Consider the following 14834-nt stretch of genomic DNA (forward strand, 5'->3'; position numbering starts at 1 on the left):
CAAACCTTAACTTGCAAAGCTCCTTGAAGCGTCTACACAAAATGCAACGTCTTTTATTGCGGAATCGAACAAATAAAAATCGGGTACTTTATTCCGAAGCATTTAAGTCTAAAATCGAATAAAGATTTAACATTAGTGACTACGTGTATGCAATAATACAAAGAGGGTAGTTGCACGCATGCGCGTGCCGACGTAAACACGATGCCCGTCAGTCATACGGCGGACGCCGTGCGGGGCGCATGTGTTGTTACAGTCGTTGTTTGGCGTTCGTTACGCGTGTGTTGTAGTGTTTGCTTTCATTTAAATAATCTTTTGTGTGTTTGAGAGCCAGCTCTAGAGTACTTCTAACGGTGAGTATCCTGATAATTATGCTTCCCCACAATTTGCTTCTGGTAATAGCTGAATCACGCTGCGGCATTGTTTTTAGTCCGGTAGCGACCCGGTTTTTTTTGGGACGAAAATAAATGAACCGGTTTTTGCGGTCCTGGTACGGTATCCGCCGGTCTACCGGAATTTTCCATGAATTTTTCGGGGTAATATTTGCATGTGATTTACGTAACAAAGCCACGTTCATTTACATGGTGTTGCCATGCGTGCCGCGCCGATAGTCGTAGAGGAATTTTATTAAAACATTACTAGTCCTTTGCTATGGGGACGTCTACTTGATATATTTTCAAGACTTATAGAACATTTTTATATTACAAACTTGAATACATTATGAATGTTGACGCACATATTTTGAAAGAAGGTAAGCAGACAAACAAAGTTAAGTCTGATTTTAAAACTATAATTAGTATGAAAATTGAAAGTGTCTATATTGGAGAATACAAAAGTATATAGTATTAGTTAATATTTTTCGTCTTAATGTTTCAGCGGTACTAATTGTTTTACACTGTGTCGCCCAGCCGTGAGTTCGAATCTGGTTGGCGCCAAAGGTTTATATGTCAATTTTAATTTCTTGGTTCACTCCTACTGATGGTGTAGGTCGTTGACAAATTTATTTAATTAATGTATTATTGGAACAGAGGTCTGATCGAACCCTTGGCAATTACAATCATTATTATCCATCATTTTTACTCTATTATGCTGATTTTCCCTTCTATTGTGATCTTGATTCGATTGTCTCACTTGTCACACCACAAAATAACATGTTATTTTATATCGCCCATCTATCAATGTAGATTCCGATATGCCTCACTAAATGATGCATTTCAATTTTAGATACACTAGACGTTCACTATTACGTCTAAGATTTCTTCCATAACTCATTGCAAGCATTGTCACATTTTACTAAATAATACTTAGTGGCAAGCAAGACGGCCCAACTGATGGAAAGGGGTAACTGTTGCTTAATAGACATGGACAGTATTATGGGCATTCCAGAATAGTTGTATACGTATTGTTGCCCATGGTACCTCACATGTGTTGCCATTTCTGAAGATTATGGTTTCTGTTTTTTATTTCATTAATTTCACTGCAATATCCAAATCCCTTTCTTTCTTGTGGGTGTCGGAGAAGGCGGTTATGGAAGGGTGAGGGATGGGCAGCAGCTCTAAAACCCTAACTTCGGTTGCCATCCCGCCTGTCAAGCGTGACAACTACTGGCAAAACTCCCCTTATGAGGAAGGCTTATGTCCAGCAGTGAACAGCTAGCGGCTGAAATAATAATGATAAAAATCCACTTTTTGGAAATCAAAACACATTTATGCAAGCACAGTTGCTTTACGACAGAAATACAATTGGAACAAAGACACCCAAGCAGACGACTTTTGTACAAAGACTAGTAAAATGTTGCTAGATAGTTGACTGGCAATCTTGGGTCTTTGATTCAAATCGAGTGTAATTTTGTTGGATCCGAGCTGATAGGTTTGTTAATTTACGATGTCCGTACTCGATAACGACGTAAAGAAAGATAAAGTAGATAATATGCGGGCTCGGTGAAAACTGATCCGAAATGTAATTGAATAAGGCAAGGTAAGTGTCTATTAGTGATTATTATAATAAAATTGATGAAACAGATATACCGAAAGTGGAAAAAGGCCGTACAACGTGGACGAGGTAAGTAAATGTGGAACTGGTTGGGGGTAAAAGACAAGCCATGAAAGTAAATGAAACAAGAGACGTATGTACAGGATATAAGTGTATGTATTCAGTTTTCTTGCATATTTTATATAGGTTACGTGTTAAATAAAACAAAAAATAATAAAATAATTCTATCGCCAGTGGTGATAGTAAGTTAAATCGAGAAAAACTACCAACAAAGTATATTGATACTGTTATTCTTTTTTTTTTATATAAATCTCATGAACGCCTGCAATAATTACCTGAAGAAACCTCTTTACCCCCTTTTGAAGAAACGAGTCTCTATGCATTCCATAACCTGAGTGTTCGTGGGAGAAAGCATCTCTGAAACCGCGTTGTACGCGACCATTTAGGCTGTAAGGTATGAGTATTCTTATATAAATCTCAAACTTAAACCTAGTAACGATATGCATCATATCGGGCTTCTCTTAATCCTTTATTGCATCATCTCCCATATAATTATTATCACTTATTTTATCATCTCAATGAATTAATTTAGAAATTTCTCGACGTAGTTTATATTTTAGATTTGTCGATTTTTTATAGTCCATCTTTTCTCTGCTGTTCTCTCAATAAATCTATCTTGGTTCACATTAGAAACTGACGTACGGCCAGCAAGGAACGACTTAATAAATTGTACTAAAACGTCGGTTCTTAAGTAATATAATATAATTATTATTAGTTATATTGAGTGACGAGACAGAGTATTGGAGTGCGGTTGAAATTACATCCCCGTGGGAATCAGTCATTTGCTGTATCCATCTAGAGTACAAAGTTGGCAAGGAAACAACTATAATAAGCCTAAAACGGAATATTACCTACATACAATTCAAGGGTTTTGGGACAAACTACTACGGTATGTAAAATTGAAGATGTTCAAAACAATATGACGGTATACTGTTGAGGATACCTCTAATTTTACTCTGTAAAGTGATGTATCACGGTACACGATGTGTGGGTATTTCAAATTGAGGCAGATTATGGCCGTAATACCGTATTGTGTCTAGGGCTCGCTCTAGGTAATTCACTGCATAGAGCAAACATAATATTTGCCTTTAACACCTTATAAGTATTGTAGTATATACATTAATTATAATATAAATAATACTCTTTTATGAAATGATTCTATCTCTTGTTTTCTTATAGATACTCTTTATTGTTTCCTCCAAAAGATTACAATAGTAAACTTATTATAAATATAAACAATTACAAGAAATAATCACAATGAGAAAACAATGGGCGACCTTATCGCTAAGAGCGATCTCTTCCAGCCAACCTTTGGATGGAGAGGAGTGATTATAAACAATTTGGTGGGAGGCACGATAAAAGATTTGTTAGTTCTAGATATGGGAGATGTAATACATATAATAATATAAAAAATATCCCTACTCATTATTATATATATATATACATACATACACACACTTATATATTTTTCTCATCAACTGTTTCGCTTTTTTCTGTATGCTACCACTATTTTTTTCTTTTATTATTTTTGTCATGTTGTTCATGTTTTCCCTTTTCATAAACCAGAGGGAGACTTTGTACAAAACTCGTTTGCTTAGGTACCTCTGTCCCATTCGTGTTTCTACCGTGAAGCAGTCGTGTTTGCATGGTTGTGTTTCGGTTTGAAGGGTGGGATACGGCAGTGAATTTACAGGGTACAGAGGAATAACACCTGAGTCCACAGGAATGTCAACGTATGGGGGGTATCATGGGCTAAACAGTATACTCTGTTATGTCCATGGTACTGCTCATGTCTATAGGCGACGGTTACCACTTTCCATCAGGTGGGCCGTCAGCTTGTTTGTTATTCTAAGTTGCATTAAAAAAAAACACGTTGTTTTATTTTCTTCCTGTTTTCCTTTTCCATAAACTGTTAATAATTACTATAGATTAAACAATATTTTTTGTTAAAATTTGATATTTTTTCTTTTTAAAAAACGGGAATTATTTGTGGAGTAATAATAATATTAATGCATATACTATTACACGCAAATATTTAACACAATACAGTAAAAAAGTACTACAGTTTGTTAAATAAGACATTTTTATTTACTGCACGTACTAGGTTAATGTGTCGCTCCATCATTTCTAATATATTTTCCTCTGCAGTCATTATAAGATCACTTTAATTTCTTGTTAATTATCATTTGTCATTCAGCTGTAAATGTACAGTTTCATCAAAACAACAAAAAGAGCCATCATTTTTTATTCCATTCCATCCCAACCACCTGGACCACTGGCGATCTTCCACCGTGTGTTTTTCAAGGCACTTTCTGCCACGCGCAACCACTCTTTGGAATCGACTTCCAGCAGTAGTATTTCCGAACCGATACGACAACATAACCTTCAAGTAAAGAGCATATTCCTTTTTAAAAGGAATAAACAGTACACTTGTAATACCGTTAGTGTTGTAAATGATCATGGGCAACGGTAGTCACTTACCATAAAGTGAGCCGCATTCCCCGTTTGCTCCCTGTGTTGTAAAAAAAGAACAATTCCGCAAGAATAATAATCGATACATTGAGTTTACATGCATTAAGTTTAAGGTAAGTAGCTATTGTATGATATAAACGTCAAGGATGGACAAAGAACGTCGCGTGACAACAGTACTAACGCTCAAGCGATTATGTCAATTATTTCTAATCACTGTCTTCATATATATGGACAAAAATTGGTAGCTGGCGTCCAATAACTCTATTTACTCTGGAAGTATCATTGAACCATATTATTTTCTCCCTTCGTCCTCTTCATTACTGAAGGTCGTGGCCTTGAAAGGTGTCTGTTGCCTCTCTTATGATGTTATTCCATTTTGCACGGTCTTCAGCTTCTCGCAGGGCAGCTGCAATTGACAGTCCCGTAACGGCGGTAACTTGGTCCGACCATCGATTAGGCGATCGTCCGCGTGGTCTTTTTCCTTCTATCTTGCCTACAACCATTAGTTTCTCCAGATTGTCGGACTGTCGTCGAGCAACATGACCGTAGTAGCCAAGAATTCTCCGATAGCAGACTGTCGAGAGCCTATCTTTTATGCGGAGTTGCGTCAGGATAGATATATTCGAGCGCTTTGCTATCCAGGGAATTCTCAGCATCCTTCGCCAGCAACACATCTCGAGAGCATCAATTCCATAATTCCAAACCATATTATTAAGGACTAGTTTTTGCCTGCGTGACAACGACTGGCAAAACCCCCCTAGGGGAAGGCTTATGTTCAGCAGTGGACAGTTAAAGGCTGATGTGGTGATGATATTGAGTTTTTGCCAGGAATTTTGTTCGTGAGGATTTTAAAAAAAGATAACTTTTAGATGGTATACCAATATCTAAGCTATACCAGGATTTTAAGTTATATCTTCAGAAACATAAGTGTAATAACCGCATTTAATTTGATACAGTAGCAATGCCGTATTTTGCATGATGTTTATATATACAGACAGATGGACAAACAGCCAGATATTTAAAAAGTATTGTTTTAGCTTCTTGTGCTTTTATTTAGACGCTTTATACGTATGATTTTATTTTAAATATGGGATATATTATATATGTAAAGGAATCTTCCAGTTACAATTTTCTTATATTAGTAGGTAATTTACAGGGTACAGAGGAATAACACCTGAGTCCTCAGGAATGGCAACGTATGCGGGGTATCATGGGCGAAACAGTATACTCTGTTATGTCCATGGTACTGCTCATGTCTATAGGCGACGGTTACCACTTTCCATCAGGTGGGTCGTCAGCTTGTTTGCTATTCTAAGTTGTATAAAAAAAAAGTTTGTCATTAAGATATTAATGAAAAACTGAGTCTTTTACACCTTAACACAACATGACAATAGATCATCGATGTGTGACATGTAACAATTGATAAAGAATTAGTTTCAGTAGTCAGGAAATGATTCAGGTTCTTGCAGGTATTTTCGGAGCTCCACTTTGGAGGATAATGGAGAAATTATACAGTCATCTCCACCTGCCTCATTTAATTATGCTGCTTAACAGCTGTGCCTTCACGCTGTCTTCCGTTTTAAGTTATGGCAGTGACATTAATAATAAAAATTTATTATGCAAACTATATAAACGTTTATATATTTTTTTATGAAACAACAAAGGTTTTGAGCTCAGATAAATCGGTTACAGTCGACTTTTTCGACAGAAATCGATCGATCGTCGATTGTTTGAACTGAAATTAACGAAAATGACTATATAATTGGTTTAATGTTTCGATGACTTAACATTTAGAGAGTATTTAGTTTCATGATGCATGGTTTATGCTTTATAGGAGTTTATCATCAGTTTGTATCAGACTACGTGACCGTTGTAGCCTGGTCGAAAGGTCGAGATAATCAGGTAAATTATCATATTTTACCTAAATGACCGCGTTAATTCCTGTCTTTTATAAATCATTTAGAGAGTTTTTCTGTGTTCGCTCCGTCCTCGCCCCCGTTTGGATATTTATAGGATATTTAAAGGATTTTAAAGGGATATTGGACGTGTAGTTTCGGCATAAAATAGGCCACTCCTTTCTTTCTAGTGGGTGTCGTAAGAGGCGACTAAGGGAGTGCTAGGGATGGGCAGTAGCGTCTTAGAACATCTCCAAAGCCTAACTGTAATAACCAAACGTGGCATCTATTGGCGAACCCAGAAGAGGTTTGTGTTCAACAGTGGACAGTTAGAGGCTGATATGATGATGATGACGAGAATTTAAAGGGTTTTTATTGTACTTGAGATCTTTTATCATTGTATTTCTTTGGTCAGTTACATATACAATAAGCAGAAATAGAAATTTATTATTTGACAAAAAACAAAGTTACAAACACAAGATACGATTGGTGCCACACTAGGCGAACCTGTACCGTGGGCACCCGGCAAAGATTAACAAATCACAAATGTGTTATAATAAAAAGTACATAGTGGGCGGGTATTAATATAAAAAGGAATATAAAATTGAAATAGTGAAAAAAGTAATAAAATCAACAATATAAATACACAAGCAGTTTAAAACTATTGACTGACTGACAATTTCCGTGGTAATGCCATAGTTTGTTCTCTCACAAGTACGTGCAATCTAATTTGTAGCTTAAATATATTTTGCAGTGATATATTCAAAGTGATTATAACTATATACCTTTGAGAATTAACCGAGTTATAAAAGTATAAAAGACCGGAAAATTGCTATATAAAACGCATCTCTCTGCTGACGCTCCATTAGTGAGCACTCGGATATATTTCAATTATTCTATTCCGCAAATTTCGGACGTAGAGGCAAAGGAAAATTTCTTTTCCGCCACACGTTTTCCCTTAATAATATTTCCACGGGATTCTCTTATTCCGTCCCTGTCGGTATCTGTCGGTGTAAATTATTTTGGAGTTTTCACAAAGTTTTCAGATGAAACCCAGATGAATTGCTGTTTGGCTTACATTTTATTTTGTATAAAGGAAAAAAGGCAAGTTGTTTGAATTTACACAAGAACGCTTTTATTAATCACATTCAGCACTTGATTGTGACTTTAAAATTCGAAACTTTTCAACTTACATTATCGTTAATTGTCATTATTCCAATTGTGCAGTTAAAAATAGATGTTTTGAAAGGGTTGTATCAAAATGACGAAGGTAGGTCCGAAGGTACAATTAGTATTAAAAGGTTTCATAATGGATACAATCGTGTGGGCGGTTAGTTGCCATTCTGGCCGATACGACAGTAGCAACTGCAAAGTTTGTTTATGTTTTTGTTCTAATGATTTATTCTTTTTAACGGACATTTTATTGCCTGTATGCTTTATGTATGGATTTAGAAGGAGTTTTGTTTTGTCCTTTATTTCTGTAAAATTGTATCCAAATTGTTTCAGTTTAATATATAATAATTATACAGTATAATCATGCCTACTTGTACAACAATGAGTTCATTACCCTTGTTGGTGGTCTTATTTATTTATTTATTTATAGGATTACTAAAATAAGATACAGCAAAACATTTCAATACATTACATTGGCAGATTAGATCTCACTGTTCTTACATTTATAGGCAACCACAGCGTGCCTTGTGTTTGATAAATATTAAAATAGAATTAAATTATTAAATGTCATTATATAAGTAAAGATATTAACAATATGAATTATATAATGTAACATAAATAATGTAAATTGTATTTAAATTATTATAAATTATAAATAAATAAATTGAAAAAATTGCTCAACGATAAGACCGCTTTACTGTACTTATACAATTGTAACGTTTCAATGATTAATTGTATTGTTTATATTGTATGATGCAAATAAAGTATACTCATTTATTCGCTTATTTAATAGTAAATAAATACCTTAAATATAGTTAGAGTTAAATATAATTGTTTTTTTTTTTGTAATATTTGTTTTTTCTCCTTCCTTTCCCGTGGGTGTTGCAAGAGGCGACTAAGGGAATTTTGTGATCGGGGGACGGGTAGCAGCGTCCTTCCTTAAAGATAACTAAAGCCTAACTATAGTTGACAACTCGCCTGTCAACCGTGGCAACTACTGGCAAAATCCCCCCAAGGGGAGGCTTATATTCAGCAGTGCATAGTTCACGGCTGACACAATGATTTATTTTTTCGAAAGTTAACTGGGAGAGGAGGGGAAACTATTAAATACTTTTAAGGTACAGATTAATTGATACAATTACGTATACAGTAAGTGATTGATACGTTTTCTTTTACTTTTATCCAATCATATGTGTTGGTTTTCTGTAGGTATTAATAGTTATACGTAGAGGGTAACCGATACGTAACGGGATGGTTAAAAAAATACACTGGTTTATTATTTCGTTATGACCTCCATTGATACATCTATTTATTTATTCTTTATTTGAAATATAAGATACATGGTGTACACATGGTGGCCATAAAATAAAGTTCCATTCCAACCATCTGAACGAGTGGCGGTCCTCCACCGTGCGTTTTTCAAGGCACTATCTTCCACGCACAACCACTCTTTGGAATCAACTTCCAGCGGCAGTATTTCCGAACTGATGCGACGTAACCTTTAAGAAAAGAGCATATTCCTTTTTAAAAGGCCGGCAGCACACCTGCAATGCTGTTGGTGATCAAGGCTTGCGGTAGTCGCTTATCATCAGGTGAGCCTAACGCTCCTTTGCCCCCATGCTGTAAAAAAAATAACATGGTTTTTTTTTTCAATGGGTGTAAATGGTATGGTAACCCCGCCTGCGCTAACGGAATACGCTGGCGGAGCACCAGTGAAGGGTGATCGATGAGAATGAAAACAGGTCAGTTAGCCCATCATGATGAATTCATCAGGAATTAACCATGATAGTATCCAGGGAGAACCGCGAGGAGGTCGACCTGGTTGGGTATATTGCTAGCAATGGGATTCTCAATCTCTATTACTAACAATCCCTTTCCCCCCATAACATGGTGTTACATATAAAAAGCATAAGTGAAACATGTAGTTTCACTATACCTAGGCATGTAAATGTTGGGCCATTAATACCTATATATAGTTTACAAATATCAAAACAGTAAAAAAAAGTTACTCAAATTTCCACACCTATTTATTTTTCTGTTTAAAATTCTCCAAAATTTTGCAAACGCAAAAACTTTTAGCTACATTTACTAAAAAAAAAAAAAAAAAAAAACTAATCTGTGTGCTTTAAGTGGGTATACCCTAGAGAAATATTAAAAGCTTTAAAAGACTTCGAAGTAATTGATTTAAAGTCCAGTCGGCCATATTGGATTCCATGCTGCGTACGCTCTTGTGACTATTAACTGGAAAGCAATTTAATTATTATGTTACGCTAGACATAGCTCCCCGTCGGTGCATTAATCTTGTACTTTAATAGCAACTTTAAATAAATAAAATAAATATAAGCCAGAGGCGTTTGAGGAATGGTGTCGTTGTGGTGAACACAGAGCAAGTAATCACTGCGGTATGAGAGTTGGCACCGGTCTTGTATCAACGGACCCTGGAGAAAAATAATTGAAATGCATGTTACCATTTTTAAGTAACAACGTAGTGAAAATTATAAAAAGAAAAGTAAAGGAATATCCATAGTGTTGTACCACTATATATGCCTTCATCCAATATATCAATATCGACAGTTGCTATAAAAAGTGTTCATAATATAAAATTTTCAAATTTTACGAAATACATGACCAATAAAACTTATATTTAGTTACTTTCTTTTACTTTGTTACAATTTCTTATCAAATTTTTTGACAGGCGTGTAATGTAAATTCTAATACAAATATAATTGTTCATATATAATTTTAAGTATTGTTTATGTTCGTAATATACCATTACTTTTAATTCAATTTCAGTTCATATCGATATATGGTAGGAACTATGGTGAGTAGTTGTAGTAGTTAATTTTACAAATTCAGCAAAATTTATAATATTACATAGAAATCAGTTCGACTACTATATGAACAAACATTAATTAATTAGATAATACATGTAAACTTTAATTATACTAAACTATATCAATTATAATTATTGTTTATTCACCGGTTTAAATCTATTGAAAACTAAGTTAAAACGTCTTTTATTATTTGTATTTTATCACATTGAACACAATTTTTTAATATTTTTATTTATTACCACGTAATTTATAAAAAACAGTAGTTAATTTTATAATAAAAAAAAAAACATATTTATTAGTGAAACGCTATTTTTAAAATGGCGCCATAACTCTGTCTGTCATGACGCCTATTCATAATGGCCGTGATCCGCCATGATGGATTTTTTTAATTTGAGTGGTAACATAGTTTTATAGAAAAGGTCATTCCAACAAAGATGTTCCTACTGGTACAGGCCTGGTACTGCTACTTTCAATCAGGCGGACTGTCAACTCTTATGTCATTTTAGTATTAAAAATAAAATAAAGAAAATTTGCCTGACGATGCCTCCTTTAAAGGTAAAACACAATGTGCGTGGACGTAATGGCATCATTTTTGTGTATTTGTTAATGTTACGTGATTTTGTTTGATTTTTGTAATTCTTTTTGCAATCTGTGTACTTTGTTCTTGTGTAGTTACAATTGAAGCTATAATTTTTCTATGTTGATTTAAACTGGACGCATAGATGGAACAACATTCCTGAATGACAAACTTTCATCCTTAATTAACGCGGGCGAAATAGCAGAATTCAACTAATTCCATAATCAAAAGTATACATCACATAACGAACTCCACAGAATATGGCGCGTTCATGTTTATAAAGTGCATCGTGTCACAGATAATGCAATACTATACTTAGTAACCGTATTCAGCTGGCGGCGGAGCTGTCGAGCGGCAGCCATAATTCATTCCACCTGTACAAACTACGAAATCCAACTGTAGCTTGCCGTGTGACGACTCTGTTTGTCCTACCAATTTATACTAGCTTGCTTTGTACGCTAAAAGTTGCCAAATACTGGACTGTTATGCAAATTTATACAGTAATGTATTTTACTTTAGTCGTTCACGGGTTAAACAAAAGCAAATGAAAGGTTTCCTATGTGTGCTTAGGCAACAAATGGGCTATAGGAAATAATTTAAGACTGTGTTTACAAGAAAAACTAATTTCAATTTTGGAAAGACTAGTTGTTCAAGTTTAAGCATTATAGAAGTTTTAATAAAAAGTATTAAGAATGAAAGTAGATGGCTATAAGAGAAGAGGAAGACCTAAAAAGACATGGATGGATTGTGCGAGGGACGATATGGCCAGAATAGAACCGTAAATGACTGGGAATAGAAGGTCAAACATTCACCCCAAATGATTTGTTAACGATTAAGAAGAAGAACCTTTGTTTTAATTAAAATTTTTATTATAATATTAGAACCATAGACATAGTATTCAATTTAGAAGGTCAAACATTCAAATTTTGTTAACGGATTAAATACATTGTTTTTTACAGATATTGTATTTATTTTAATTTATTAAAAAAATGAGGCACGCACTTATATTTTATTTAGTCAAAATTCTCAGCTTCAAGCGCAAACACTAATTATTTTGATTCAAAAACTAAACTACTGAATTTATTTTGATAAATTTTCAATGGGATCTGAAACTAGAATAAAACAGAAAGGATTTTCGGAAGTCTATCTATTCTCCATTAACTAAAGGTTGTCTGTAAGAGATTGCCCTAGCGACAAGACCGCCTTTTGTACCTCTATGTGTATATTTCAATCTGTATTTATGTTACTGTATTTCACTTGAATTATTCACTTGTCATTGTATATTTTTATTTATGGTGCAATAAAGAGTTAAATAAAATAATAAATAAATAAGTCGGTTTATAATTGACGCAGTTATTAGGTAACATGCATAGAAAAATACAATACAATTGAAAACCTTGTCTATTTTAAAATCGAATGAAATGTGGTTTCAGTCCTAATGAAATGATTACGAGACAAACACGAAAGCGAACGCTATCGTTTGCAAAAATAACTATCAAAATCGGTTTAGAATTGGCGCAGTTACTGCGTGACATCCATCCTTACTATTTATTTTTATGCAACTTAAAATGGCAAACAAGCTGACAGCCCACCTGATGGAAAGTGCTAATCGTCGTCTATAGACATGAGCAGTATCATGGACATAACAGAGTACACTGTTTCGCCCATGATACTCCCCGTGCGTTGCCATTCCTGAGGAATCAGGTGTTATTGCTTTGTACCCAGTAAATTCACTGTCATATACCACCTTTAAACCTTCAACTTATAATTATGATGCTTGTATGAATGTATTGGAAAGGATATAAATGTATGTATGTAAATAGAACGTCACAGAGACGAAGATATAGACAAAACAAACAAATCGTGATACAACACTTACAGGCAGTACAATAGCAACAAAATTAAAAGCAAAAAAGAACCTATTGTGAATATCGATATAATATTTTTTGCCGGTTTTTATACATATAAATGATTAAATACGCTTCGTGTAATAGTAATATATACATTATACTAGCGACCTGCCCCGGTTTGGCACGGATAGTAGAGTATATTCGGGTGTAAGGTGAAAAGTTCTTCGGCTTGACAAACGAAAGACTGTGATTTTCAGTAAAAAAAAAAAAAAATCTCCCTCGACTTCGACACAGTCGATCCAGAGTCTCTCGCTCTTTGTCATACGAAATAATGACATATGTACGTAGGCAAGACAAATAAATTTTTGCTGATTAGAATGCCATTTCTGTGTCAGACCGAGAACTTTTCTCCTTACCCTCGTATTACGCTTACATTTTTTGCATTCGCGTGTTGCGTAGAGTATGAATTAAACGGGTATAGTAAGTTATCCTTAAAAGACAATCATATTCCATCGCAGACTTTTTTGTAGACCTATATATAAAAGAGAAACAAATCCACCATACATTGTTTTGTTATATCTCGTACGGATGGGGCAACGTTTTCCGTAAAAGATCTCAGTCGACTTGATTTCTTTAGACATATTTAACAATTATCGTTATACTTCAACAAATTAACACAAAATAATATTAAACTATATGTATATAAACCTTCTTGAAACATTTTATTTATTGTTAAAAAACGCATTAAAATCCGTTGCGTAGTTTAGAAGATCTAAGCGTACAGACGGCGGGAAACGGCTTTGTTTTATACTATGTAGCGAAGTGCAAACTTGAACCATTGTAGTTTTTACCTGTAGTTTAATCTCATAATTATGTAGTAACAAGTCTGCACTCATCGTTAATGCACGTACCAAACGTGTTAACAACAGTTATAAATAAAAACAAATCAAGTTTCGTGAGTTAATTGCGTCATTCGAAATGATATTTAAATTGTCAATAATGATATTACTAATAGTGTGTTTCGAAACATCTGATGCTGTCGACAGCACGCCGGATAATTTTGAAAGATATAGAAATGACGACTTCAAAGCTAATAGACAAGGTTCAATGGATCAAGAAGGAAGTTTTTATGATAGTAGTGAATCGACACGAGAGAATAGAAACAGGAAAGTTGAAGGAAACGATTATATTGACCTTCAAACTGTGTTCGGACGAAAAAATGATGAGCGTCCTCCAATCGATTTAAAATATATCCTTGGATTGGGTATTTTTACTACGGAAGCTGCTGTAATGAAAGAATGGAAAGAAAGTGAGGATAAATCGAAAACTGGCAGTGACTTGGCTAATCGGGCGAACTTTGAGGGTGGTTTATGTGCAGCGAATGAGGTTAAAATCGATGGTGTTTGCACTGAACAATACTAGATGAAGATTATATTAGGTTTATCAAATAATGCAGTCAAAATATAAGACTTTCAAAGTGTTGTCAACGTACCTTGACGTTTGTTGGTGGAGTTTTATATCTACTTAAGTGAAAACTTGTGATTTTAATTAGTTATATAATTTTTTTAATTGTAAAGTCATGGTTTTAATAAAAGTTTAATTAGAATTAAATTGTGTACCACAAAAAAAAACTACTACCATTGTGGCAAAATAAGTTGATTTTTATAATAAAATTTAAAAACTAACTGTAAGAATATAATAAAAAGATAAAAAAAAGAATTTCCAAATCCGTTTACAAATGAGAAGAATCGAGGACCCCCTTCTTTTTGAAGTCGGTTGAGAACCATGGATCATCGCAGTACCTTTTTTTTACGAATATGTGTATATAAATATCATCATCATTGCCTTGCCTTTTTCCATTTATTTGGGATCGGTGCAGTGTCTTCTTTTATGTGTGTATATATATATATATATATATATATATATATATGTATATATACATATATTAACAAGAATAAATAAGAATCTATTTAAAGTAAATGTA

The 14834-nt window shown here is 34.2% G+C and overlaps 1 protein-coding gene across 1 annotated transcript in view; it reads left to right on the forward strand.

Annotated features, from left to right (window-relative positions):
- The first annotated feature begins 223 nt into the window (after positions 1 to 223).
- Positions 224 to 14834, forward strand: part of LOC113511170 (uncharacterized) — a 244882-nt gene continuing 230271 nt past the window's right edge. The window contains exon 1 of the mRNA XM_031912233.2: positions 224 to 350. The gene's annotated coding sequence lies outside the window, so the exon portion shown is untranslated. The remainder of the gene's footprint in view (positions 351 to 14834) is intronic.

The sequence above is a fragment of the Galleria mellonella genome, unplaced genomic scaffold (genome assembly GCF_026898425.1).
Source record: "Galleria mellonella isolate WM207_F2 unplaced genomic scaffold, CSIRO_AGI_GalMel_v1 utg625, whole genome shotgun sequence".
Lineage (NCBI taxonomy): Eukaryota > Metazoa > Arthropoda > Insecta > Lepidoptera > Pyralidae > Galleria > Galleria mellonella.